General features: G+C 49.5%; 1 protein-coding gene across 1 annotated transcript in view; it reads left to right on the forward strand.

Annotated features, from left to right (window-relative positions):
• The window catches only part of GABBR2 (gamma-aminobutyric acid type B receptor subunit 2), a 341,241-nt gene that overhangs the window by 64,830 nt on the left and 252,339 nt on the right, over nt 1-24,072 (forward strand). The window lies entirely within an intron of this gene.

Here is a 24,072-nt window from a genome sequence, read left to right on the forward strand (position 1 = left end):
ACACAGCAAGTAGCAGGAATTTAACCCAGGCTCTTAAGTACCTCATTAAGATTTCACCTTGAGCTAAACCAGAGATCAGACTCATTTCCATATCTTTTTTTAAAAAATAACAGATATGATTCACATACCATATGATTCAGCCATTTAAAGAATATAGTTCAGTGGTAATTGGTATACTCACAGAGTTGTGCAACCATCACCACAATCAATTTAGGAACATTTTAGTCACCCTGAAAAGAAACCCGTACCCATTACCAGTCACTCTCGATTTTCCCCCACTTGTCAACCACTAATCTTTCTGTCCATATGGATTTGCCTATTCTGGACATTCTCTGTGGATGAAGGTGTACGCTATAGGGTCCTTTGTAACTGGCTCTTTCACTCAGCATAATGTTTTCCAGGTTCTCTCCAGAGCTTTGCCCAGGCTGGTTCCCTTTCCTGCAGTTTCCCTTCTCTGGCTGGCAGGGAATGTTCCCTGAGTCCTGTCTTCCTCAGTGGTGGCACATTCCTATGCAGGCTTTGGGGAAAGGTGGACTTGGTGTGAACCCAGGTCACTACATATTGGGTACTCTTTGGAAAGGCTGTTAAACCTCTCTGAGCCTCAGTTTCTTCATCTGTGAAATGGGTATAAACTGGTCTTGCCCTCTCGGGGTTGCTCTGAGGATTAAGGAGATAGTTGTCTAAATGCATTCCTCCAGACTGTGACTGGCCATGGAGTCAGTAGAATATGGATCCAACTGGTTGTGGACTTACCTGAAAAATTCAGGGAAACCTCTGAGCCTGTGTCATCAAACAGGAGTGATCCTAACCATCACTGCCTCCTCATAGAGCCTTCTAGTATGACGTGCAGTCACGCTGCCATCCTGTTTGACTCTCTCCGTACCCTGGTGAAGGGAGACACCATGGCCACCCCCAGAGAAAGGCACAGGCCCTCCCCAAGATCCCCCCCCACTGCCCCAGGAGGATGTGGCTGAAATGCTTTCTGGCCAAGCCTGCCTTCTCTCTGCCCCATGGTCTCCCAGCTCCATGTAGATCACACAGGGTCTGAGGGCAGGGAGCTGCTGGTAAGTGGAAGAAGATCCACAAGAACAATAAGGGCATCTAGGTCTCCCGGGCAATCTGGAGCCCTGGGCTGGGTGTTGTTGATGGTCTGGGGTTTCCTGCTTGAGTAGACGGGTGGTGACGAAAGTGGGCGTGGGTGCAGGAGGAGAACACAGGTGTCCCACTGGTGGGTGTGCATCATAGCAACTGGGGTGTGGGCTAGATTTCATCCCCCTCGGTGGGGCCACAGCTGGGAGCCTTTCCTCCTGGCCCAGAGTGCATGCTGGCTGAAGTACCAGGTTCTAGGTCCTGGTTTCACAAAGGGCAGTGCCTCCTGGGTGGGGGCAGATGGCGAAGGCTCAAGAGGCCAGGAGGAGGGCTTCCGGGGAAGTGCCAGGCCAGGTGATGGAGGAGAAGTTGGGTGTTGCAGAAAACCCTGTGGGTTATCAGGCAGATCCCTCTGCTTTCATATCCTCCCGTACACATGGGGAAACTGAGGCCCAGAGAGAGAAAGGCTCTTGCTCAAGGTCCCACTGGAAATCAGTGCCAGCCACCCTGCACTGGCTCCGGTTCCTTGCCCAGCCCGCTCTTCTCAGGGCACTGACCAGTGCCCCTATCCTCCCCCGAAGCCTGGGCATTCTTGCCTTCCACTTTTCTCCACCAGCTGCTACCCAGCGGCTCCTCTCTGCCCCCTCCCCCTCCTCCCCAGTGACTTTCTTACTCCCCCCTCCGCCTCCCGCCCAAACTCTGTCTTTGTTGCAACCACCCACCCACCTTTTGTTTAACATCTCATTTCTTTTCTACTAGAAGACAGTATTTGAGCAATTAGGATAATTGAAGTTTTTTTCTTTCACAGTTCTGGCCAAATATATCAACCTTTCATTGAAGTGGGGCGGGACGCCAGTGCCCCAGTGGGGGCCAAGTTCATGTTGCACCACAGGCTGAGGGGGTCAGGGTGCGTCTTACTTCCCTTGCTCGGCCAGCACCCACGTGGTGAGCTCATGTCTCCTGAGACCGGTGGGTTCCCGCCTTTGCTGTGCCAGCCTGTCCTTCATGTGTGCTGGGATATTTGAAGGTGGGGCCAACCTTACTGGGACTCCCCATAGCCCTCAGGAGAAAGCCTGGCTCTCCCCGGCTCACAGGCTCTCTTCATTCTCACCTGCCCTGCTGCCCCTGCTTTTTTGCTGTTCCCACAGGATCCTCAGCTCCCCAGCTCCATGGTGTTCCTTACAGACCTGTGCACCTGCCAGGCTGTCTCAGGCTGGAGGAAGTCATGGCCCTTATGGAGAGACCCTCCCTCTGAATCCTGGCTAGGCTTCTATCTTCCCCAGGCCCTGGGACCTGGGAAGTTACAGAGGTGCCCAGGGCCTCGGGGTTCCCATCTGAAAAATGCTTAACAAGGCCCTCAAGATGTCCTTGTCCTGGTCCCAGAACCTGTGAAGCTTACCCTCCGTGGCAGAAGGGACTTGGCAGTTGAGATGAAGTTCAAGATCTAGAGGTGGGAAGACTGTCCTGGATTATCCAGAGGGTCTGATGTCATCCCAGGGGGCTTTAGAAGGAAGGCAGGAGAGTCCAGATAGAGCAGGAGACAGGGAAGTGGACGCAGGGGTCCGATCAGAGCAGAGCGGAAGAAGCTGCCCCGCTGAGTTTGCAGGGGGCAAACAGGGCCACAAACCAAGGAGCGCAGGCGGCCTCCAGCAGTTGGAAAAGGCAGGGAGTTGGTTCTCCCCTGGAGCCCCCGAAGGGCAGCAGTTCCGCCAGCACCTTGACTGCAGCCCGGCAGGGCTGGATTTGGACTCCCGACCTCCAGACCCGAAAGCTACCCATGCATTTATGTCGTTTTAAGGCCTGAAGCTTGCAGTTTGTTACAGCAGCTGTAGGAAACTAATACAGGCATCTGCCTCACTGGCTGTGATGAATCTGTGAGCTAAGACAGGGGCTTAGAAGAAAAGCTGCCAGGGTGCCTGGGTGGCCAAGTCGCTTAAGTGTCTGACTCTTGATTTCAGCTCAGGTTGTGATCTCAGGGCTGTGAGACTGACCCCGCGTTGGGCTCCACACTGAATGTGGAGGCTGCTTGGGATTCTCTCTTGACGGCCCCCACCCACTGCTCGTACACTCGTCTCTCTTAAAAACAACAACAACAACACAAACAGCATCTTGCCCACAGGCACTCAGGAAATACCAGAAGAAGTAGGAGGGGGAGACTGTGGTGGTGTCACTTCTCTCAGGACGCTGCGTGTCCCATGTGGGATGCCCACCTCTGCTGTCTCTCTTCCTACCCAACGCCCAGCACTTGACTATTCTCTTTGCCTTTCCTGATACTACTTGCCTATCACCTCCTCCAGGAAGCCCCCTGGGACTCCTTCCTGGTGCTGAAGCCAGACCACTGCCTTCTCCATCCTGCCTCAGTTGCCTGTGCTATGCCTCCCAGCCCCCATCACCCTGTCGTGTCTTGCTCTGTTCTCATGTCCACCTTCCCTCACTCTGGACGATTTGTGCATTCGACAAGTGTTTATAATGTGCCCATGACACACCAAGCGCTGTTCTCAGTGTGGGGGATGCATTTCACCAAACAGAGAAGGATCTCTGCCCTCATGGAGTTTACATTCTACTCTAGTGAGGACAGAGAAAAAAAAACCAGTCAGTGATTTAGACAATCAGAAGTTATGTGACGTGGACAAAAAGCATGTAGGTGAGATGTCGAATGTGTGAGGGGTGGGGGTATTGCCATTTCACATGGGGTAAGTGATTGTAGAGTCCATAATTTCTGGAAAATTAATAACTAAAATATCATTTTTTAAAAAAATGGAGCCATTACGGCGTGCCAGCTGCTGTGCCTAGCACCCCACACAAATCATGATGTTTGGTTCTGATTATGAATTATGTGAGAGAGACACTCGTGTTAGCACACCCATTTTGTAGACAGTAATGCTGAGAGTCATACTGCTAGGAAAGGGGCATTCAGGCCAGGCTCTGTATGACTTAGAAAGCTCATAAGCCTCAGTCCCCTCCATGGGACTGATAATGGGTCCCAGGTTGGGCCAGCTCAGGGCCTGATTCTAGATGATGCAAAAAACATCTGTAGGAAGCTTCAGGCCCAAGGTCACCCAGAGCCAGTGGCTTGGAGAGGAGTCAAACCCAATTCCAAGCGTAAGTATGACCAGGAGAAGACTGGATTTGAGCAAAGACTTGGAGGGCATGATGGAGTGAACTGTGTAGACACTGAGTAAGAGATTTTGACATAGAGAATGGCAAGTGCAAAGGCCCTGAGGTTTACTGTGCATTATGGGTTGAATTATGCCCCCCCAAAGATATGTTAAGTCATAACACCCCAGTATTTGTGAATGTGACCTTATTTGGAAATAGTCATTGCAGATGTAATTAGTTAAGATGAAATCACATTGGATTAGGGTGTGCCCTTAATCTGTTAAGACTGCTGTCCTGTAAGGGGAGGAAAAGAGACACAGAGAGAGACACATAGAAGGTCAGGGGATTGGTGTGTGACCATAGATGCAGAGATTAAAGTGATCCATCTACAGGAGCAGGAATGTCAGGGATTGCCAGCTGTCACCCAGAAGGTAAGAGAAAGGCATGGAACAGATTCTCCCTAGAGCCTTGTGAAAGGACATGGCCCTACTGAGACTTCAGACTTCCAGAGCAGGGAGAGAATACATTTCTCTTGTTTCCAGCCCCTCAGTTGTGGTAATTTGTCACAGTAGCCCTGGGGAAGGAATGCAGATGTAGCGTGCATATGTGTGCGTGCGTGCATGTGTGTGTGTGTTCAGAGCAGAGAAGAAGGCAGCCTGGCTGAAAATGAAGAGAGGGGATGTCAGAGACACCCTAACTGGGGCCAGGCCATGTCGGACTGGGGGCTACTGCCAGGGCTTTGACCCCAAGTGAGGGAGGACACCACGGGGAAGGTCATGAGCGTCAGAGTACTACAGTCTGACATAATCTGTTCTTCAGCCTTATTTCTCTAGCAGCTTGCCAGACCATGGTGTGTGGCTGGTACTCAGCAAACATTCCCTCCTTTCTGTCCCAGCTACAGGTTCTGACGTGGTGGCTGTGAAATACATATGTTATTGGTGGGATGGAGGAGGGGTGACCAGGTTCTTGCAACATGGAGTGTGCTCTGATAATTATAATATTTAGGTTGATAAAAGGATACATTTTTCACTCGGGATGCCTCTAGACATTTCTCTGTGTGTGTGTGTGTGTGTGTGTGTGTGGCAAGACACAGTTTTCATCTTAAAACCTTAGAGTCAGTTGTTTTGTATTTTGATTAAAAAATTGTGCATTTTTAATGCAAGCCCATAAAGCATTGATTTTCAGATTCTTGATGTGGCTGATGTATCCTCCAGATAAGCTTCCATTGCTTCTCCATGAGGCTTTCAGCACCGGATCTCTGTAGGCACGTTATTATGGGGAAGCATTGATTTTTGCCTAGGACACTATGCCTCCTCTTTGAGGAAATGAAAATTATGACCAACGAAAAGCCATTTTTCAAAGTGACTTTGATTCTTGTTGTTTATGATTCAGAAATGAAGCCGGGGAGAAGGGACCCTACTCTTCCATGCTAACTCTTTGGCCCCACATGTAAAGGGACGCATTATTCCTTGAAGGAGCCCTTAGTTGACCCCTAGGGGTCTGGGGCTAAGTGGCCGCTGTCACTCCCACTCTGTAAAGCTGTCCCACTGGGACCCAAGGTTTTGCATTCCATCCCACAGCTGGCAGATGGAGGCTTGGAGGAGCACAGTCCCCTTTTTGCAGTCCTAGAGCAGGTGGCCAGGTTTGACTGGACATTCAGATGAGACGAGATGTGTGTTCTGAAGGCAGAAATGATGGAGGGACGCACAATGTTGGTGCTGTGGAAACAGAGCAAGAGCTCAGAACAGGAACGCAAGACAGGGTGGGGCCCTTCTGAGTCTGGGTTCTGCAGCTGGCTGGGTATCTTTAGCCCACATGCTCAACCTCTCTGAGCCTCCAAGTTCCCTCTCTGAAGTGGGGCAAACTGTCCCCCAAGTGGCCATCTCCTCGGACTGCATTCGACAGGAGATAATAGAGAAAGTGCTTCATCGATGGTGAAGGACCCTTCATAAGCCAAAGGGAGTTGCTGTGCAGATAAGAGCATTATTTGTAGAGTCCATAATTTCTGGAAAATTAATAACTAAAATATCATTTTTTTAAAAAAATGGAGCCATTGCAGCATGCCCACTGCTGTGCCTAGTGCCCCCCCCACAAATGATGTTTGTTTCTGATTATGAATTATGTGCCTGTGAGAGAGACACTCGTGTTAGCACACCCATTTTGCAGATAGTAATGCTGAGAGTCATGCCGCTAGGAAAGGAGGATTCAGGCCAGGCTCTGTTTGACTTTGAAAGCTCATAAGCCTCAATCCGCTCCATGGGACTAATAATGGGTCCCAAGTTGGGCCAGTTCAGGGCCTGATTCTAGATGATGCAACAAACATCTGTAGGAAGCTTCAGGCCCAAGGTCACCCAGAGCCAGCGGCTTGGAGAGGAGTCCAACCCAGTTCCAAAGTTTCCTTCTTGCCTCTTCTGCCAGATTACCACCTGCTTTTTGTCCCTGCTTGCTCTGGAGAGTCTCTTTGTTCCTATACTTAAAAATCAAGGGGGCACATTGACGAAGAGAAATTGACAACCAAATGTAATGTGTGAATTTTAAAAAATGGAATTAAAGAGAACCAAAAATGACATTTTAGGGACAATGGGGAAGTTTTAAATACAAATTCTATTTTAAATATATTTTTATGAACATTACTTTTTTAGGTGTACCGTGGGAATGCTGTTACGTGGGAGAGGATCCATATTTCTAGGAGCTACATCCCAGTGTGGTCTTACGTTTGCAACCCACACTCAAATAATTTAGGGGTAAAAACCAGAGAAAGAGATAAAGAAGGAGATGTGGGAAAATAATAATGATTGGTGATTAGATGAAAAGTATATGGATGTTAATTGTCCTATTCTTTCCAATTTTCTGTAGATTTGAACATTTAAAAAAATGTAACAGTGGAAGGAAAATAATTCAAGGGGCATTTCCATTTGCTGAAAGTCTTTTGTGGGCTAGCCTCTGGGCTGGATACTGGCAGGAGCTATCTGGTATGTTTCTCCCAGCCTCTCTGTAAAGTTGGTGTTGTTATTTTCATTTTGTGAATAACCTAACAAAGCTCAGAGAAGGTAAGTAGCTAACACAAGGTCACACAGCAAGTGAATGGTGAGTTGCAGGTCAGGTCATTGTGAAGCTTTCAGTTAGAGGACAAATGAACCCTTCTTCCTTCCCCCACTCCACTCTACCTCTCCTGGGATTTTTTTGCATTATGGGCATACATAGAGTAGAAATTACTTTTCATATCCTAACAGGAAGCTCAAAGTTTGGTGAAAACAAAACAAAACAAAATACCCTACACTATTAATCAGGACTCTGCCTCAGAAGCAAGGAAAACAGGAATTCCAAGTATCAAAAACTTCATTCGCTGACCAGAGTCCCCGTAGGAAGGAGAATTCTGGAAAAATAAATGTTGACATTTGACACCACAGGAGCACCAATTTAAAAAGGCACTTTAAACCAAAATTGACTTCACAAAAATCAATATTGAAAAATCAGACTTGGATTCCAATGAAATATCAGTCTCTTGATGTTTATTGACTTGGGTAAATGTTTGGCATTTTACAGCCCAGAATTAAAATAATGGAATTTTAGAGCTAGGCAAGACCTCTGAGATCATCCCGTTACTTACTAATATCTCTTTCTGGATGCTTCTTTAGCAGGACATTGTTTTTATTATGTTTAATCATCCCGTCTTAAACCGTGTTTAATTTTATAAATCTCCTCCAAATCTTGGTAGTACAGACACAAGTTCTAGTAACTGTTTTCAGGAAGAAGAGCCAGGGTAGGCTTAAACTAAAGCTGGCCCTTTAAGGAGAGGACCTGGGGTCCGGGAGCTGGGGACAGATGAGGCCAGAGCCCTGGTGCTCCCTTCCTCACCATGCTCCCAGCTCCAGGCCCTTCATCAGGGGGCATCAAGGAAGTAGTTGTCAGCAATGGCTTATTCACTAGAACATGGTAGTGAGGCAGGAACCCTGTTAACTGGATGTCAGCTGGGGAAAAAGAGAGGGAGGGAGGGAGGGAAGAAAGGAGAGAGGCACTCTTTTCCTTCAGATGGAAGCATCCTTTGTTACCGTTTTAGGGATAAGATACACAACAGGTTAGAGATACTATTGTTTCATTCCAACATGCCTAATCTGCCTAATTAAATATCGCACACAAGCCTCCAGCTACTGTGATCAGACAGTCCCCACAAAGTCAAGATTATAAGGAAGGCATGAGACCCGTAATTAGGCTGTGCCTGGCTCCCCTTCTGAGGGCCCCTGTTACTGAGCCATTGAGAGAGAGCTTGCAGAAGAAAGGTGGATGCCCTTCCCGCTGTCTGAGACCAGAGAACTGGGGTCATAGGGTCAGTGTGCTCCGAGGCCTGACCGCCGTGGGAATGCAGGCCTCTGACATGAGTGAAAGACATTCTTCTTTTTTTTTTTTTTAAAGATTTCATTTATTTATTTGACAGAGAAAGAGAAATCACAAGTAGGCAGAGAGAGGCAGAGAGAGGAAGGGAAGCAGGCTCCCTGCCCAGCAGAGAGCCTGATGTGGGGCTTGATCCCAGGACCCTGGGATCATGACCTGAGCTGAAGGCAGAGGCTCTAACCCACTGGGCCACCCAGGTGCCCCAAGATGTAATTCTTAATGATGGCAAGGAGATAGAACAGTGATTTTTTTTTTTTTTTTTTGAGTGCTTGCTACCTGGGGACTGGGCTAAGCTTTTATTTACAGTTTTTAATATATATTTTTTAAAGATTTTATTTATTTATTTTTGAGAGAGAGAGTGTGCATGAGCCGGGGGAGGGGCAGAGGGAGAAGCAGACTCCCAGCTGAGCGGGGAGCCTGATGCGGAAACTCAGTCCCAGGACCTTAGGGTTCATGACCTAAGCTGAAGGCAGATGCTTAACCAAGTGAGCCACCCAGGTGCCCTTGGGCTAAGCTTTTTATCTACCTTTCTCCTTTTAGACAACTCCATGGGATGGACGTCATCCCATTTTATAGATGCAGAAATCCAGATTTGGAATGGGAAGGAGTCCTGCTCCGGGTCATAGGGCCTGCAGGAAGGTAATGAACCCAAGCTGGACCCAGGGCTCTAGCTCCAAGTCCAGGTCTTGCTGGCGATCAGTGCTTCCAGGAGGGTCCAGACACACCTGTCAGCCCAGGAGGGTCCAGCACCTGGCAGCCACATCTCCCTTCCCACCCTCATTGCCCATCGGTTGGCTCAGTTTGCCAAGTATGTTGGGCCCTGCAGCCTGGGTTCCTAACCAACCCTTCCCCTAGCCTCCCTTGCAGGAAGAGCCTTGTGAATGACACCACCGCTCCTGTGCTCCGCCTGTCCCCACTATGACTTTAGTGCTTGCTTTAACTGAAGCTTTTTTTGGGTAACAAACAATCTGGTTCTCCCAGATTCACCAGAGGAGAGGTAATGGTTTTGAGGTGATCTAATCAGAGAATGGAGGCCAAAGAAATCCGTTTAGGAACCCAAGTTATCTGATTGTGCAAAATAAGCCGGAAAAGTCCCATGTCCCTTGTCACTCCTGCTGAATCTTGGTATTTTGGTGTGGCCCACAGTGTGTGTCTGATGCTTGTGCACAGACACAGTGTCGGAGCTCACGAGTGGGACTCGGATATCAGAGGTCTTAGAGGCCTTAGGGGGTCCCAAAGCACACTGTGGCCCCACCTCTCCCCAAATTGCATGTGGACCCCATCCTCCAGACATCCTCAGTCTCCTTTTTGACTCCTTTGCAGAGCTTCACACCCTGCCTTTTATTTCTCTGTGCCCTGCTTCCCATCACTCCCCAGACACTCCACCTCCTCCGAGGGCAGCCTGGGTCTCACCTGGTTGGTGGCCCAGGGCAGGGTCCAGAGTAGGGGCCCCGGACGCATTGGCTTCCCTTTGAGTCACAGCAGTTTGGTATTCAGACGTGCACGTCTGACGGCAGCCTGCGACCATCCATCCCGAAGAGGATTTATTGTGGCGAGTTGGGAAGTTGTTTAAATGCAGCCCGGCACCTGGCAATGATCCTGGGTCCCACGGATGCTTTCAGAATGGGAATGGGAAAGTGGCTCCTGGGGAAGCCTGGGAGGTGGGTGCTCCAAATAACACACTCGGCCTGGGCTTGGGAGGCAGGGCTCTGCATGCGGACAGCAGGGACATTTAAAAATGCCAAGGTCGGAAACTTTTGTTTAAAATTACGGAAAATCTACTCAGACATCAGTACCTCGCTGAGGTCCTGAGGGGTGATCAGGAACCCAGTCTGGAGCCTGCGGGTCTCTGGAGCCTGCGGGTCTCTGAGCGGCTGTAGGGAAGACGTTTGTTAAGACTTGTTCAGTTTTGAATGGGAGCTCTGCTTAGGGCTTTGTGTGTACCTGGTTGTGCTTGTTTTGTTCACTGTTCTCACCAGCAGGGTGACACTGGGTTCCCAGGTGAAAGCAAGTCAGCCATTTGTGTCAGGTTGCTGGAGGCGGGAGACAGCCCTAAGGAGTGACAGCTTATCACCTGACTCAGAGGGCGAGAGGGGAAGGAAAATGTCAGACAAGGACCTAATGACTAAACAAGCATTTGGGGAACGCGGGGCAGAATAACCCCCACGCCCCGTGCCTTTCCGGGGTGGTGGGAGGGACTTCACACGCCCCTGGTGGGTCCACACTTGATGTCATAATCATTTGTTGGATTTGCTAAGCCCCTTAAGCTCTTGGAGCCTCCGTTTGCTTATCCGTAAGACAGAAATGGTAATTTATTGGGTTTCTATGTATCTGGCACTGTTCTTAGCTCCTGACCCGTGTCTGTTCATTGAATTCTCACAACTTACTACGAAGCAGGCATCCCTGATTAGCGCTGAGAAACCGAAGCACAGAACAGAGGCAAAGTGGCCCCCGCCTACAGAGCCCACCCACGGCGGACCCAGGATTCAAAGCCACGTAGCCAGGCTCTAGTCCCCATCCTGACCATGGCTGTTAGTCGGGGAGCAAGAACCACGCCTCCCTCACCGAGCTTCTTAGAGGGCTAGCCTGCACACACCGAGGGGTCAGACTAAAGCATCCGGGCTGTGTGTAGCACCATTCATTTTGGAGAGTGGGGAGGGGCCGTGGTTGTTCCTGGACAACGAGATTGGAGGGAAGGGAGGTAGGGAGGAGCTTGCATTCCCCGCTTGACCAATATATATGCTACTGTATTGTTGGAATTTTCCATAATCATGTGTTACCTTAGCAGTTTAAAAAAACCTTCTTGGGGGGGAAGAGAAAGAATAGTAAAGAATAAGAACGTGTTTCAAACCTGCAGGCGTGTCTACATGTGCGTTGCATTTAAAAAATGAGTGCATCAAAAAATACTTGGAAGTTTGGGCTGGGGAAGATAGACATTTGGGTTATCTAGAAACTCACTCCTGTGACACAGCGCTGGCTCATGCTTCCACGGTGGACGTTGCTTGTTGCTGTGTCCATGGGCTTGCAGTCTTTCCGCGTTTCCTCTGTAGTTCTCACACGGGGAAGCCATTCTCCGCACCTCTGAGTGCTGTAACTGTCATCTGGTCCATCGGCGTGAGCACGGATGGTACAGGCAGGCGTGTCTGCACCTGCCAGGGCAGGTGATCCGAAGGCAAGTGGGACAGCATCTTTGTCTCTCGAGCCCATCGGGTGCGGCATCACAGGTGGACCCGCCAGCCTTGGGTTGGACTAAAGGAAAAGCCTGGGGGAGCAGTTCGTTCTGTGGGGGAGATCAGGGAAGAGAAGCTGTTCCGGGCTGAGAGAACAACATATGGTAAAGCAGAGAGGAGGTTTATTTACCTTGAAAGTCTATATCTGGGCAATAAAATCCTGTGTAGAAAGAGCCAGCCCCTGGGGCATCTGGGTAGCTCAGTCAGTTAAGCATCTGCCTTTGGCTCAGGTCATGATTCCAGGGTCCTGGGGTCAGGCTCCTTGCTCAGTGGGGAGTCTGCTTCTCCCTCTGCCCCTGCTCCTGCTCCCCACCACCAAATAAATAAATAAAATATTAAAAAAAAAAAAGGAATGAAAGAAAAGAGAGAGACAGCCCCTGGATGAACTGAGTTTGTGTTCTCAGTTTCTGGTCAAGTTCTGTATGACTGATCTTCATCTATTTGTTCCTCCCTCCCTTCCTTCCTTTTCCTGCTTCTGGTTACCTGTTTGTTTGTTTGTTTGTTTTGTTGTTGGTTTTTTTTTAATCAGGTACAATAAGACATGCAGATAAGGATATGACTGTCACAAAGGGAGGAGCTTACCCTGGAAGTCTCCTAGATGTGGGAAGCCTGCCACGCCAGGCAGGGTGCACAGGGAAGCCCTAGGGTTTGCCAGGAAGCAGAGGGAGTGAGGGGAGACATGGGCAAGAGCCGTAATTGTGGTTTCCATGGGAAGGATCTGGCAAGGCAGGGTAAGCAGCTTGCGATTGGCTGGGTCGGGTAACTTCCCTGGGCTCTTGGGCTTAGGGCTGTCTGTCAGTCTTCTGGTACTTGGATTTCAGTTGACTAGGTCATGTGGATAGTGGCGCCGAGTGTGAACGCCCCCCAAAATGAACTGACTGGGGCTCTGGACTCTGGATTGGCTTGCATGTAAAAGGCCTACAGGCTAGTTATTTATTATCTTTAGGAGTTGTCTAAATCTGGGAGAGGTGGTCTGTAAGGCTCCATATGACAATCCGAATCCTTCCTACCCTCCCTCCCTCCCTGCCTTCCTTCCTGACCTCTTTCTCCCTCCTTCCAATGTGAAAACATCACAAAACATTTCAAACACACAGAAAGAAAAAAAGCAATATAGCGACAACCTAGGTTGTACCTGCAGCTCCAGTTTGAAAAATGCGAATATTTTCCCCCCGATCTCATTTTCAAAGAACTGAAGCATTGCAGACGCACCCAAAGCCCCCTTCTAGCCCTCCCCCTCCCATTCCCTGCCCTTCCTCCTTCTACAGAAATAACAACTGTCTGGAAGTTGGTTGTATTTTTCCCATCTCTATTTTTATATTTTACTACAGATGTACATGTCCATAAACAATATATAGTATTTTTAAAGCTTTGTATAAACATCACACTGTACATAACATTCTGCATTCCATTTTGTTATACCCCTTTTAGTTTGTCTTTTAATAGGTGGTTTTAATTGGTTTATATTTATTGTGATTGCTGACATATTTCTACCATCTTATTTTGGGTGTTCCTTCTGCCATTCTCTTTTTTTTCCTCTGCTGACGTAGTTATACCCTTAACATTTTAGCATACATTCTAAATTATATTTCTTTTTTCTCCTAAAATCTAAAGTTACACAGTATCTTTTTCCTCTACTGAATTTGACAAGTATTGTCCCAATGCCTAACAATCCACTAAATACCTGCTCTCCATTTCTTGTTTCCTAGAATTTGGGGTCCACTGATTTGAAAAATTAGATGTTTTTAGTTAACAATTACATTTGCCTACAAATGTTACCAACGTCTTTGCTTACTTTTTCCCCCACTCCTTCCATTTCCTCTTGTAGGTTCACTTTTCTTTTTGCTGAATTCATCCCTAAGTAGTACTCAGTGCATATGATGGAGGTCTAGGGTAGTCTTACTAGTATTTGGAAGTCTTAAAATGTCTCTGTGTTCCTCTCATTCTTGTGTAATAGTTTAGCAGGGTATAGAATTCTAAGCAAACGGTAATTTGCCTTCAGAACTTTATCTTCTGGACCTCTGGCTGCTGATAAGAAGTTTGCTGTCCATCTAGTTATTGATTCATTGTGAGCCATCTTTGTCTGGTGCAACTCCTAAGGCCTATGTCTGGAACCAGCTTACTGTCACTTCTGTTGTATTCTTTTCACCAAATCAAATCATAAGGCCAACCCAGATTCAAGAGATGGGAAAGTAGATTCCACCTTCTAATGGAGGGAGCTGCAAAGTCATATTACAAAGGCCATGGGTACAGAAAGGGCTCAATAACCTGGGCCATTTTTGCATTCAGTCCATCATTCTGCTCTGCTTCCTCATCTTGCCACCCACAAGCATGCAGCTTGTGTGGCCTGAAGTGCCAGGCAGCAGTTGGTAGAACTTTGTTCCAGCTTTTCTTCTGAGTAGCAGAAGCTGTTCCCTACCTGCTTTGCTTTAAATAGTGAGCTTGGCTCTGGTTCCCCTTTGCATTGAATGTGGCTCTGTCCCTGCATTTTCTGGGGATGCTATGAATCTCTTTTGTCCTGGAGAATTTCACTGTGAGATACCTCTGACTGTTTTGCATCTAGAGCTCATGAAGCCCACCAAACCCACAGCTTCCTCTTCACTTACCACGTGGTGGGGCTTTTTTCTTCTTTTTTTCCTTGAGCATTTTGTCTTATTTTTGAGTAATTTATGTCTTTAAATTTTCTATTTTTGTTTTTCAGCTATCATTGCTGTATGTTTGGTGCAGTGGGGAGGAAGGGATTTCAAGATGTGAGTTTAATTTGTGATACCACCTTGGCTGGGATTCCTATGTTTACTTTCTTCGTAAAACTGAGCTTGTCACATTCTTTAGGAAACAGATGAGGTTGTGACAGCTACATCAGAATGTACATAATTGTGGCAATGAGAACAAAAGCCCAGACTCTCAGGGTTAGAGGGGGCCTTCCAATGCTTTAATCTCTTCTATACCCATCCCACAGCAGGGGCATCCAATGCCTGGACACCTTTGGGACTGGCTGGCCTGCCTCCTCTTCATCCCGTCTCTGAATAGCCCTGGTTTTTAAAAAGTTGTTCTTTTTCAGCTGGTATCTGCCTCCTTATGGATTCTCTTACCCCATCCCCCCAACCCCCACGTAGTTCTGTTTTTATTCTCTGGAATGAAACAAACCACATCTGTGCTTTCTGCTTTTGAGAACCCTTCAGAATATAGAGGCCATGACCAGGCCCCAAGTGGGCTCTCCTCCAGGCTGAGCAGCTCCAGGTTCTGCAGCCTGAGCTCATGTGATCTAATGGCTCACCGTCTCCCCACATAGCTCCCACCATGGATACCACTCATTTTCCCCTTTCTCATAGGCAGAGCCTGGTTGGAGCCTCAACGGTGGATTTAGACAGGTCCGAGCAGGTCCACTTCTTACCTCTTTGATTCTGGGGCCCATCCCCCTACAGGTGCACCTGTGAGCCATGTCATGAGGTGGATTCTCATGGCTCCTCGGTCAGCCACCATTCATTCATTTGTTCATTCAGATCTTGAGGGCACTGGGGACATGGTGATAAACAAGACTACCATGAAACTTAGGGTCTAGCATGGCAGAGAGATACAGTGTGACCACAAGCATGGGGGCTAGATGCATGGTGAATTGAGCTTGTATCAAAGATGACCTCACAAGTTTGGGAGGGAGCGATGTGTGCTCTGAGAGCACATCCTCATTTTCTAACATTTCCAAACTCAGAGTCTCAAGAGAGGAGATCCCTGCCTTGCTAGCTCATTGTTCCTTGACCTACAAGGTCACAGGTCAGTGGCTAGCCTATGGCTTGGGTTTACATACCTTGTGTAATTAGCTATGCCTGGGATGTTCTCAGCATCTTCACACTCCATCCATCCATCCATCCATCCATCCATCCCTTGGGTATGCTGGTGATTCAGTGAAGGAATCTGTGGCAATCTTCATTTCTGAGGAAGCGCAAGTAGGAATTATGTAGGTCAGGGATGGGGTGGGGGTGACAGTAGGATTGGTGGCCATGATGTTGGAAAGAGCATGGCGCACAGACTGTGGCTGGAGCCTGGGGCATGAGTGCGAGCGTGGGGCAAGGTAAGCTCTTCCATCCCCAGCACCAGTGTGGTGAGTGGCACATAGTATGCTTGACAATTACTCACCGGATCAGGAAGAGAATGATTGACTTCTGGGAGTCACAAGGTCTGGATTTAGCACCAACCCTGCAAACAACCAACTGTAAGCCCTCAGGAAAGTCACCAAACCTCTCTGAACTTTAGTTTGTAAAGTGGCATCATCATGTTTGCTCTGGCAGTGTTATAGGTGACTAGAAGGGCCTAAGGGAAAATGCATGACGTGTCCTTGTAAGCTGGAAAGGGCTTTATATATGGAATCTTATCCATATATAATGGTTATTATTTCCATATTTAAGAAGATTTTATTTATCTATCTGTTTATTCATTCATTCATTCATTCATTTAGAGAGGACACTGAGATCATGGCGTAAGCTGAAATCAAGAGTCAGATACTTAACTGGCTGAGCCACCCTGGTGCCCCTATTATTGCTATTGTCATCAACACTAATGTCCAGTCAGCATCCCATAATGCATATTTAAGGAAGGACTTGGCAGTGAGTGGCTCTAATCCATGAAGGTGTTGCCAAGTGTTGGCCAATCAACAAGCAATTTCTGAGGGCCTCTCCTGGTGCTCGGCCTTCTGCACCTTGTAGATGGAAGAGCGGAACTTGGAAAACATGGTCTTCTGGAACAGAAAGCAACACTAGGAGCCTAAAGGTCAACTGGTGGCCATTGTGCAAAGGGGAAGGGGAATGCTGGGCTGCAGACAAGACCCTGGAACTTTGGAGAGGCTGCTGTCCTTGGGATCTCATAGTGTCCCACTGAGGTCCTGTCCAGCAAAAACCGTAAATACAGTAAAGTCTGACTTTACTTGTCTACTTGTCTAAAGTCTACTTGTGCATGTGGGTGGGTGGGTGGGGGTGGGTGGGGTGTTGGTGGGGGGGGTTGTTGAGTAAATTTCCTTGGCAGAAAAATGAGTTGGCATCTCACACGTCAGTGTGCACCCACGTCATCATGGCTACTACTTAATAATGGACCATCCCCGGGGCTTCCTGTCTGGGGCTTGGGGTGTAGAGCTTGGGAAGCCGTATCATGAGGAGCCCCAGCCCGTCCCAGGTGATGCTGATGCTGTTGGCAGCGTTGTCTTTGAAGAAGCCCACCCTGTGCCTGAGGTGCATCTCCATGCCCCCCGCTCCCACTTGTCAAAATCCAACCAAGTAGAGCTTCTTAAAAATGCACAGAACACTATGGAAAAGCACAGATCTGACTCGGAGGTGATATTTTCAAACAGAATGGGACGTTATTTTTGGACCCATCAGTGGGAAGGTTCTTGGGGGTTAGCGAACCGGAGTCGAGTGTGTTGTTTCACGCTACTCTAATTGTGGTCCCTGAAGCTCTCCGTGGGAAGTGAAAACCAGAATATTCCTTCTGAAGATCCTGTGTGCTACCCTGTAAGGTCTGTTTTGCAAAATTAATTAGCTTTGGGCCAGTTTCTTATCCTGAGCCATTTGGGATTTCCGAGCTGCAGTTAGAGAAAGTGTAGGTATGGGAAATAATTTCTTTTCCTGGTCTCTGTTCCCAGTGCACTGGCTTCGCTCCACTGACGTGCCAGGCCCAGGGCTGAGATCCAAAAATCACAGGCATGATCTTTGCCCTTGAGGGAGGGCAAAAAAAGCAAACACACAGCTGGAATCGGAAGAAGAGGAAAAGAAGTGTAGTTGGCAGGCTCAGGCAAGATCTTGAGAGACTCATACCAAGCAAAGGGGAACCGGATGAAAATCAATTACAACATTACCAGGGGTAAAGTACTCCCAAAAAAGTAATTAGAAATATTAAATTCCTCCTCTCTACAGCACAAATGAACGCTGGCTAGTGAGGAAACACCGTGGAAAGGTTGTTCCAGACCAAATTCTTTGCTTGAGAACATTCACCTAGGTCTTGGTGGTAGCAGGCAAGGAAGAAGTTGCTGGAAGAGTGATATACAGCCTTCAGGGGTCTTGTTTATCTCACTGAAACAGGAATGCCTTTACAAATGAAGTGAGGTGCGCCATGTGAGGCAGGCCAGAGAGAGAGGGTAATTATTCATATGCACCCCGTTTCTTTCTTAGTTCACACTTATTAGCAGTCTTGTTAGCAACAGGGACGATGCTGGCAGCTGTCCTTTGCATTTGCTCAGTCCTGGAATGTCCACGGCCTGTGGTGCCCATGTCTCGGCTCTCCCTCCGCACAGTTCCAGGAGGCGGCTAGAAGAGGAATCTGCATCTTACCGGTGAGGCTGCTGAGACCCAAAGAGGTTTCCCAGCGGCACCCAGAGCCATGCCTGCCCCCCCGCTCTAGTGTTTCGAGCTCTCTACTACAGAATGTGGCCCCCTACTTTGTGGAACCCAGCAGCTACTTGGGCAGGGAGGTAGTTCAAAGAAAGTAAAGACTATGGCAGGTACAAGGTAGTTTGCTAAAAAAAAAAAAAAGACAGACAGACAGACAGAAAGAAAGAAAAACAGAAGCCAAGCTTCTCTAATGAGACTCGGTTCCCTTTCCTGCATCTTTCCCCTCTGCCCCTGAATTAATTAACGATGGCAAATTGTTCCCAAGCGCTCAGGCAGGTTTGTGTGTGTTTTAGTATTATTATAAGGAATGTTTCCTGAGTGATATTAGGAGGAGCCATCGCACAAGTAAAATCTTTCTAAAAGCAACTCCGCGGCTCAGCCAGGGGCCTTCGCTGGGGCTGAGTGGTTTGGGGATGGTGTGTTACTGGAAGTCACATTCTCAGGCAGCCGGGGCGCAGGGACGCCCTGAGACCCGCTGATCTGGGCACATTCGTCCATCTGTGAACTCCCGGAGCACCTCTCCTCCTAAGCTCCCCCACCCCCCACCCCAGGGCTCACCGTCTCCCACCGGACATGCTCACAGTGACTGGCCCTTGGCCCATACTGGCCTTGACAGAGCTTTTACAGACCGTGGTGAATGAGAGAAAGAAGGATGAATCTTTCCTAGAGCCAACCTTGTTATTTTAAAGAACATCCATTCCTTGGAGATGCCGTTCTTCCTTTCCCCTCCTCTTCTTCCTCCTCCTCTTCCTTCCTATCATGTCCTCTTTACAATTAAATCACGGCGATAGAAGATGTTAGGATCTGTTTATTCATTTCATTTTATTCTTTAATGTCCTTACACGAGAAAAATAAAATATGACAACCTACTCGGGCAGTCTGCTTCTTTTTGGGAATTGTGTGCAGGAGCCTGGGCCCCGCCGTTACTGGTACGGGTGATGTTCCAGAAGCAAGGGAGAGGTCCGTGGGGCACAAGGAGGAGGTGGTCAGAACGGGTCTGCTGCGATCAGGGAGGATCTGGGCAGACAGGGGCATCTGAGCTGACTCTGTGGAAGGCAGAGAGAGGAGGTGCCCACCAGGGAGCGGGCGTTCCAGGAGGAAGGTTGCTGAGCAAAAAGACAGGCAGCACTCAGGATGCTCTTGAGAACGCTGCTTGCTAGCTTGAGAAGGAGTTCAGGCAAGGAGAGGGGAGGCCAGCCAGCGGGGTGGGTGTCGAGCTTAGAGACCATGCGGGGCAGGTGAAGGACTTTGAACAAAGTGCCTTTGGTCCTGGAGAACCATGAAAACATTTGAGCACAGGGACATGATCAGCTTTTCCATTTAGGGAGCTCACTTCTGGGGGAAGGGTGGGCAGCAGCAGGAAGGAGCAGGGCTGAGAGAAGAGGAAGCTGCCTGCCTTCCAGGGCAGAGATGACAAGGCCAGATAGGAGCACAGGCCAGTGGGACAGAGAGGCTGGCACAGTTGCACAGATCTCAGCAAGCAGAACCTTCGGGACTTGAGACCAACTGGGTGCGAGGGGTCATGCAAACCTGGAGTCCAGGGTGGCTCTTGATTTTCTGACTTGGGGGCCCCGCAGAGGGGAGTGTTAAAACTAATACTAATGCAAATATCAATACTAATCGTAGTGATGGCTGACATTTACTGAGCTCTTCCGTGTGCTGGGCACCTGCTAAGTGCCATACCTGTACGGAAGGCTTACAGAGAGAGAAACCGGTTTCTCCGGGGCTGAAGCTCAGGATCCCCTACCTGTCCCATCAGCGGTCCACCTTCTGAGACCTGACCCCATTTAACTTGGTGAGTCTGGATCTGAACCTGGGGGTCAGCTGGATGGAGATGTGCCGTCTGGACCTGAGGCGGACAGCAGGGAGAGAGGTCAAGATTTGGGGTTACTGCCTGCAGCAGGTGGTTGATGCTGTAGCGGGGGATGTAATTGCTTGGACACGCTGGCTAGGAAGACGTGCTTTGCCCAGCAGGGCGGGGTGGGAGTTGTCCTGCCTTTCCATCCCCTGTGCCTCTTCTCCTAGCTGATTTGGGTATTGCAATGTGTATTTCCTAGAATCACTGACGGGGGGGGGGGGGGGGGGGGCGGAGAATGCAAGGTTTGCTTGGCTCTTCCTCTTCCTTTTGTTTTTTCCTGAGGTTTTTTTTTTGTTTTGTTTTTGTTTTTTTTTGTGGATGACTTCAGATACAGCCCACGGGAGGAGGAGATAAACGACTTCTGTAAAGCCAGGGCTCATGTTCCCTCCGCAGTTACCAAGCAGGTGACTGTCCCTTTTCCAGCTCACCTCCTACAATTCAGACCCCTGCCTCCGGGCATTCTCCACTCTGGTCGTTTCTTTTGCTGTCCACTGCAGCCAGATTGAGCTGGCAGTTCTCAACATGCCTTGTGGTCTGGTGTGTGTCCGGGGTTCATGGCTGCACCTCTTCGGGTCAGCGTGACTGTGCACCCCAGGCAAAACCCATCACCCCCACTGTATGCTGTGCATTAGGGAGCTAGGCTCCATGCTCCGTGGGACAGAGGTGGCACCTCTTGGTATAGCATTCGAGGTAATTGCGTGTGTCTCTCATCAAAGAGACCCCCAAAAACCCCCTTGTCCCTTCTGTCCAGTGAGGGTGCAGGGAGAAGGCCGTCTGTCTATGAACCAGAGGGGCCTTCACTAGACACGGAATCTGTCAGTGCCATGATTGTCAACTTCCCACCCTCCTGAACCGTGAGGAACAAATGTTTATTGTTTGAGCCAACTGAGGCTGTGGCCTTTGTCATAGCGACCCCAATTGAGTCTGACACAGGCCGTAATTCAGCCCCCATCAGGGAAAGGAAAGCCCTGGTCTTCTCACCCTGTGTTGACACTCTAATCGCCTACGTGTTTCTTGGAGGTTTGGTTGTGTTTTTCACTTTTTGCCATTGACCTTTAGGCCAAACCTTTTGGATCTCTTCTGGGGCAGAGCATTTTCTGCCAAAGAGGACGAAAGCATTCCCTGCAGAGGGTGGGTTTCGAAGACTCAGCAGATGGCGAAGAGGCCGAGTGGCCCGATAGGCTGTGTGGTCCCCAGTCTCCCGGCAGCGGCTCTGCTGCTGAGCTCCCAGACCCTCTGTCTGAACAAAATTTCCTAGAAGCCCAGTGTGTTAATCGGTAGAAGGAAACAGTGGTGGGAATCCAGAGCCCTGCCCTCTGGGGTCATATGTCTGTGCCCAGTTTCAGGGGCCTCCTGGGGAACAGAGTTTGAAATCCCTAGGGTGGATTCCTCTCCGTCAAGACCCCTCCAGGAGTGAGCCCGTGACGTCTCTCCCCGCCGATCCGACAGCTGAGGACGCTTGTCTTATCTCATGCTTAGGTAGTCAAAATGGCACAGAGCCCAAGAGAGATGGCTCAGGTCTGCCCACTTGCAGGATCGGGGAGCTGGCCGTGGCAACAGCAGGCTGGATAAGAAAAGAGTAAAACGTTTGTATTGGTGGGGTGAGGGGTGGTGGTGTTGTGCTGTGACCCAAGGGGGAAAACCCTGTCCATCAGACATGGCCTGGGAGTGGGCTCCGAGACTGAGGTGGGTGTGTGGCCCTGCCCCTCAGGGTAACCGCATTCTTGATCCCTGGATGTGCTTTTCCATCCGGGCATCCACCAACCGCGTGGAAAAACACTGAAGGCACTGGAGGGGTACCCGCTGCCCATGCCCCTGGCTAGTCCAGGCCACTGCAGCTGAAAACGGAAAGACCATGTCCCCCTCCTGGCCCCGGGGTCGATCTTTTTTTTTTTTTTTTCTTTTTTTTTTTTTAAAGAAGAGAGGGAGGGAAGGCAGGAGAAAGGGCGGGGTGAGCAGGGTCAGCAACTATTAGGATAAACAAGGAACTTCAGAACATAGAATGAAAGGCTATTTTTTTTTTTAAAGATTTTATTTATTCACCCGACAGAGAGAGATCACAGTAGGCAGAGAGGCAGGCAGAGAGAGGGGAAGGGAAGCAGGCCCCTGCTGAGCAGAGAGCCCAGTGCGGGACTCGATCCCAGGACCCTGAGATCATGACCTGAGCCGAAGGCAGCGGCTTAACCCACTGAGCCACCCAGGCGCCCCGGGGTCGATCTTTTAACACAGAGTCTGGCGATGATGATGCCCAAGTTTGGGAATTTGTGTTTCTTCTTGCACATGTGAAGTTTCAGTGTTTCAGTAAATAGTCATTAAAACTAGCGCACACAAAGAGACAACAATGCCACATTTTAATTTATTTATTTCAGCTGACTGCATCAGCCGGCCTCCTCATGGAATTCCTTTGTCCTGTAGCACATTCTACGTTAACACAACACATCTCCCCTTTTAGGTCCTGCTGATGCTAGAGAATGTGGAGCATTTAGTGTGGGTGTGGTCTCCGGATGAAATATTGCAGACTTTGTATCTGGGAAGTAGGTGATGCACGTCGCCGAGCTGGGGAAAATTCAAGCAGTTCCGTTGTCTTAACAGTCAGAGAGCTTCCTCCTCCAAGAAGCCCATGCCGACATCCACAGTTGCCCTCACTGACCCTCCATCCCCTACAGAATCGTTAAGCAAGGCGGACGGATGGTGCCATCGAAGGTGTCTGGTTCTGTGTACAGCTGTTAGAATGATTTATAAGTGACTGCTCCTTCCTACTCCCCGCCATCTTGTGGGTCCTTCCCCTCCCTTTGCCTTCATTCTCGCTCAGGTCTCCAGCATATTGCTGGAACTTTCTTGGTCGGTCCCATCACCCCAGGTCACTCAGGGATGCCTGCTGCCACGTCATCCTTGGTGCTCCCCACCTCCCAGCCTCTATGAAGTCATGGGTCTGTGTCTGCCGAGCCGGGCTGGCTTCAAGCCCAGCTCCCCCCTCTGCTGTGAGCGTGCCCTTGAGTTGGTTACTTAAACTCTCTGAGCTTCTATTTCCAAATCTGCCAAGTCGGGGGGGGGTGCTCGACCCATTCAGCTACCTTGAGGTGACATTTGTGAAGCGTTGAGGGTTTCTCTGGGCACGTAGTGAGCCTCAGGAGCGGAGAGCTGTCAATAGGGTGATGTTTGCTATTGCTGTTGTTGCCCCAGTGGACGCTCAGGCCCTGTGGGTCGTCCCTGTCCCCCACAAAGTTGCTGGTTCAAAAATGAAATTCTGTGTGTTCTGTTGTGATGCAGGAGAATCTAGCACGTTCTTCCACTGATTTTAGAGCAGCGTGAATGGAGTCTTGACAGGGCGTGGGGGACTCCTGTCGGGGGTTCTGGGTGATTTCAGAGACGCCACACACCTTGGATTCCCCTATAGTGCAGTGCGTCACTGAGCCCAGACGACCTCTGTGAGCACTTCCTGGCCTGACCTTCCCTAGAATAGGAGTATCCGGGGACTGAGCAGGGCATGGTGTGGGCCCTCAGCAGCAGCAGCTTTGGGAAGGCGAGTCAGCCTGGGATTTCCTGGAAAGCTCTGAGATGGGGGTCACCCCTTTCTTTGTGCCTGGCTGTGCTCCATTTTTGGGCTTTGAAGAGCAAAGCTACCGGTTCCCATGCCCACCACACTGGGATGCCTGGCCTCACATCCCGGTCCGCTGTGTCCCAGGGAAGGGTCTCGACAGAATCTGTGCAAAGGCCTCCCCAACCTGGGAGGCAGCTGGTGAAGGACATGCCTGGCACAATGCAAATCTGAGGACGGAGGCTGCATGGCAGGGTCGGGAAGCCTGGTTGTCATGTCAACAGATTGGCCCAAAATAGCGAGGGGCGGGCTCCCATATGGTGCCTGTCGTGACCATACCACTCACTCCTTCCATGGCAGAGCCGCACTGGCCCAGGCTTCTAGGGAGGCACAAGTAGGGGGACTCGTGAGGCTGTCCCGCTCTTGTTGCCTCAGGAAGGACCCGACAGGGTCGGGACTGTCATGGGGTCTCCATCTTTGTAGAGTGGGAAGCCC

The sequence above is a fragment of the Neovison vison genome, chromosome 9 (assembly GCF_020171115.1).
Source record: "Neovison vison isolate M4711 chromosome 9, ASM_NN_V1, whole genome shotgun sequence".
NCBI lineage: Eukaryota > Metazoa > Chordata > Mammalia > Carnivora > Mustelidae > Neogale > Neogale vison.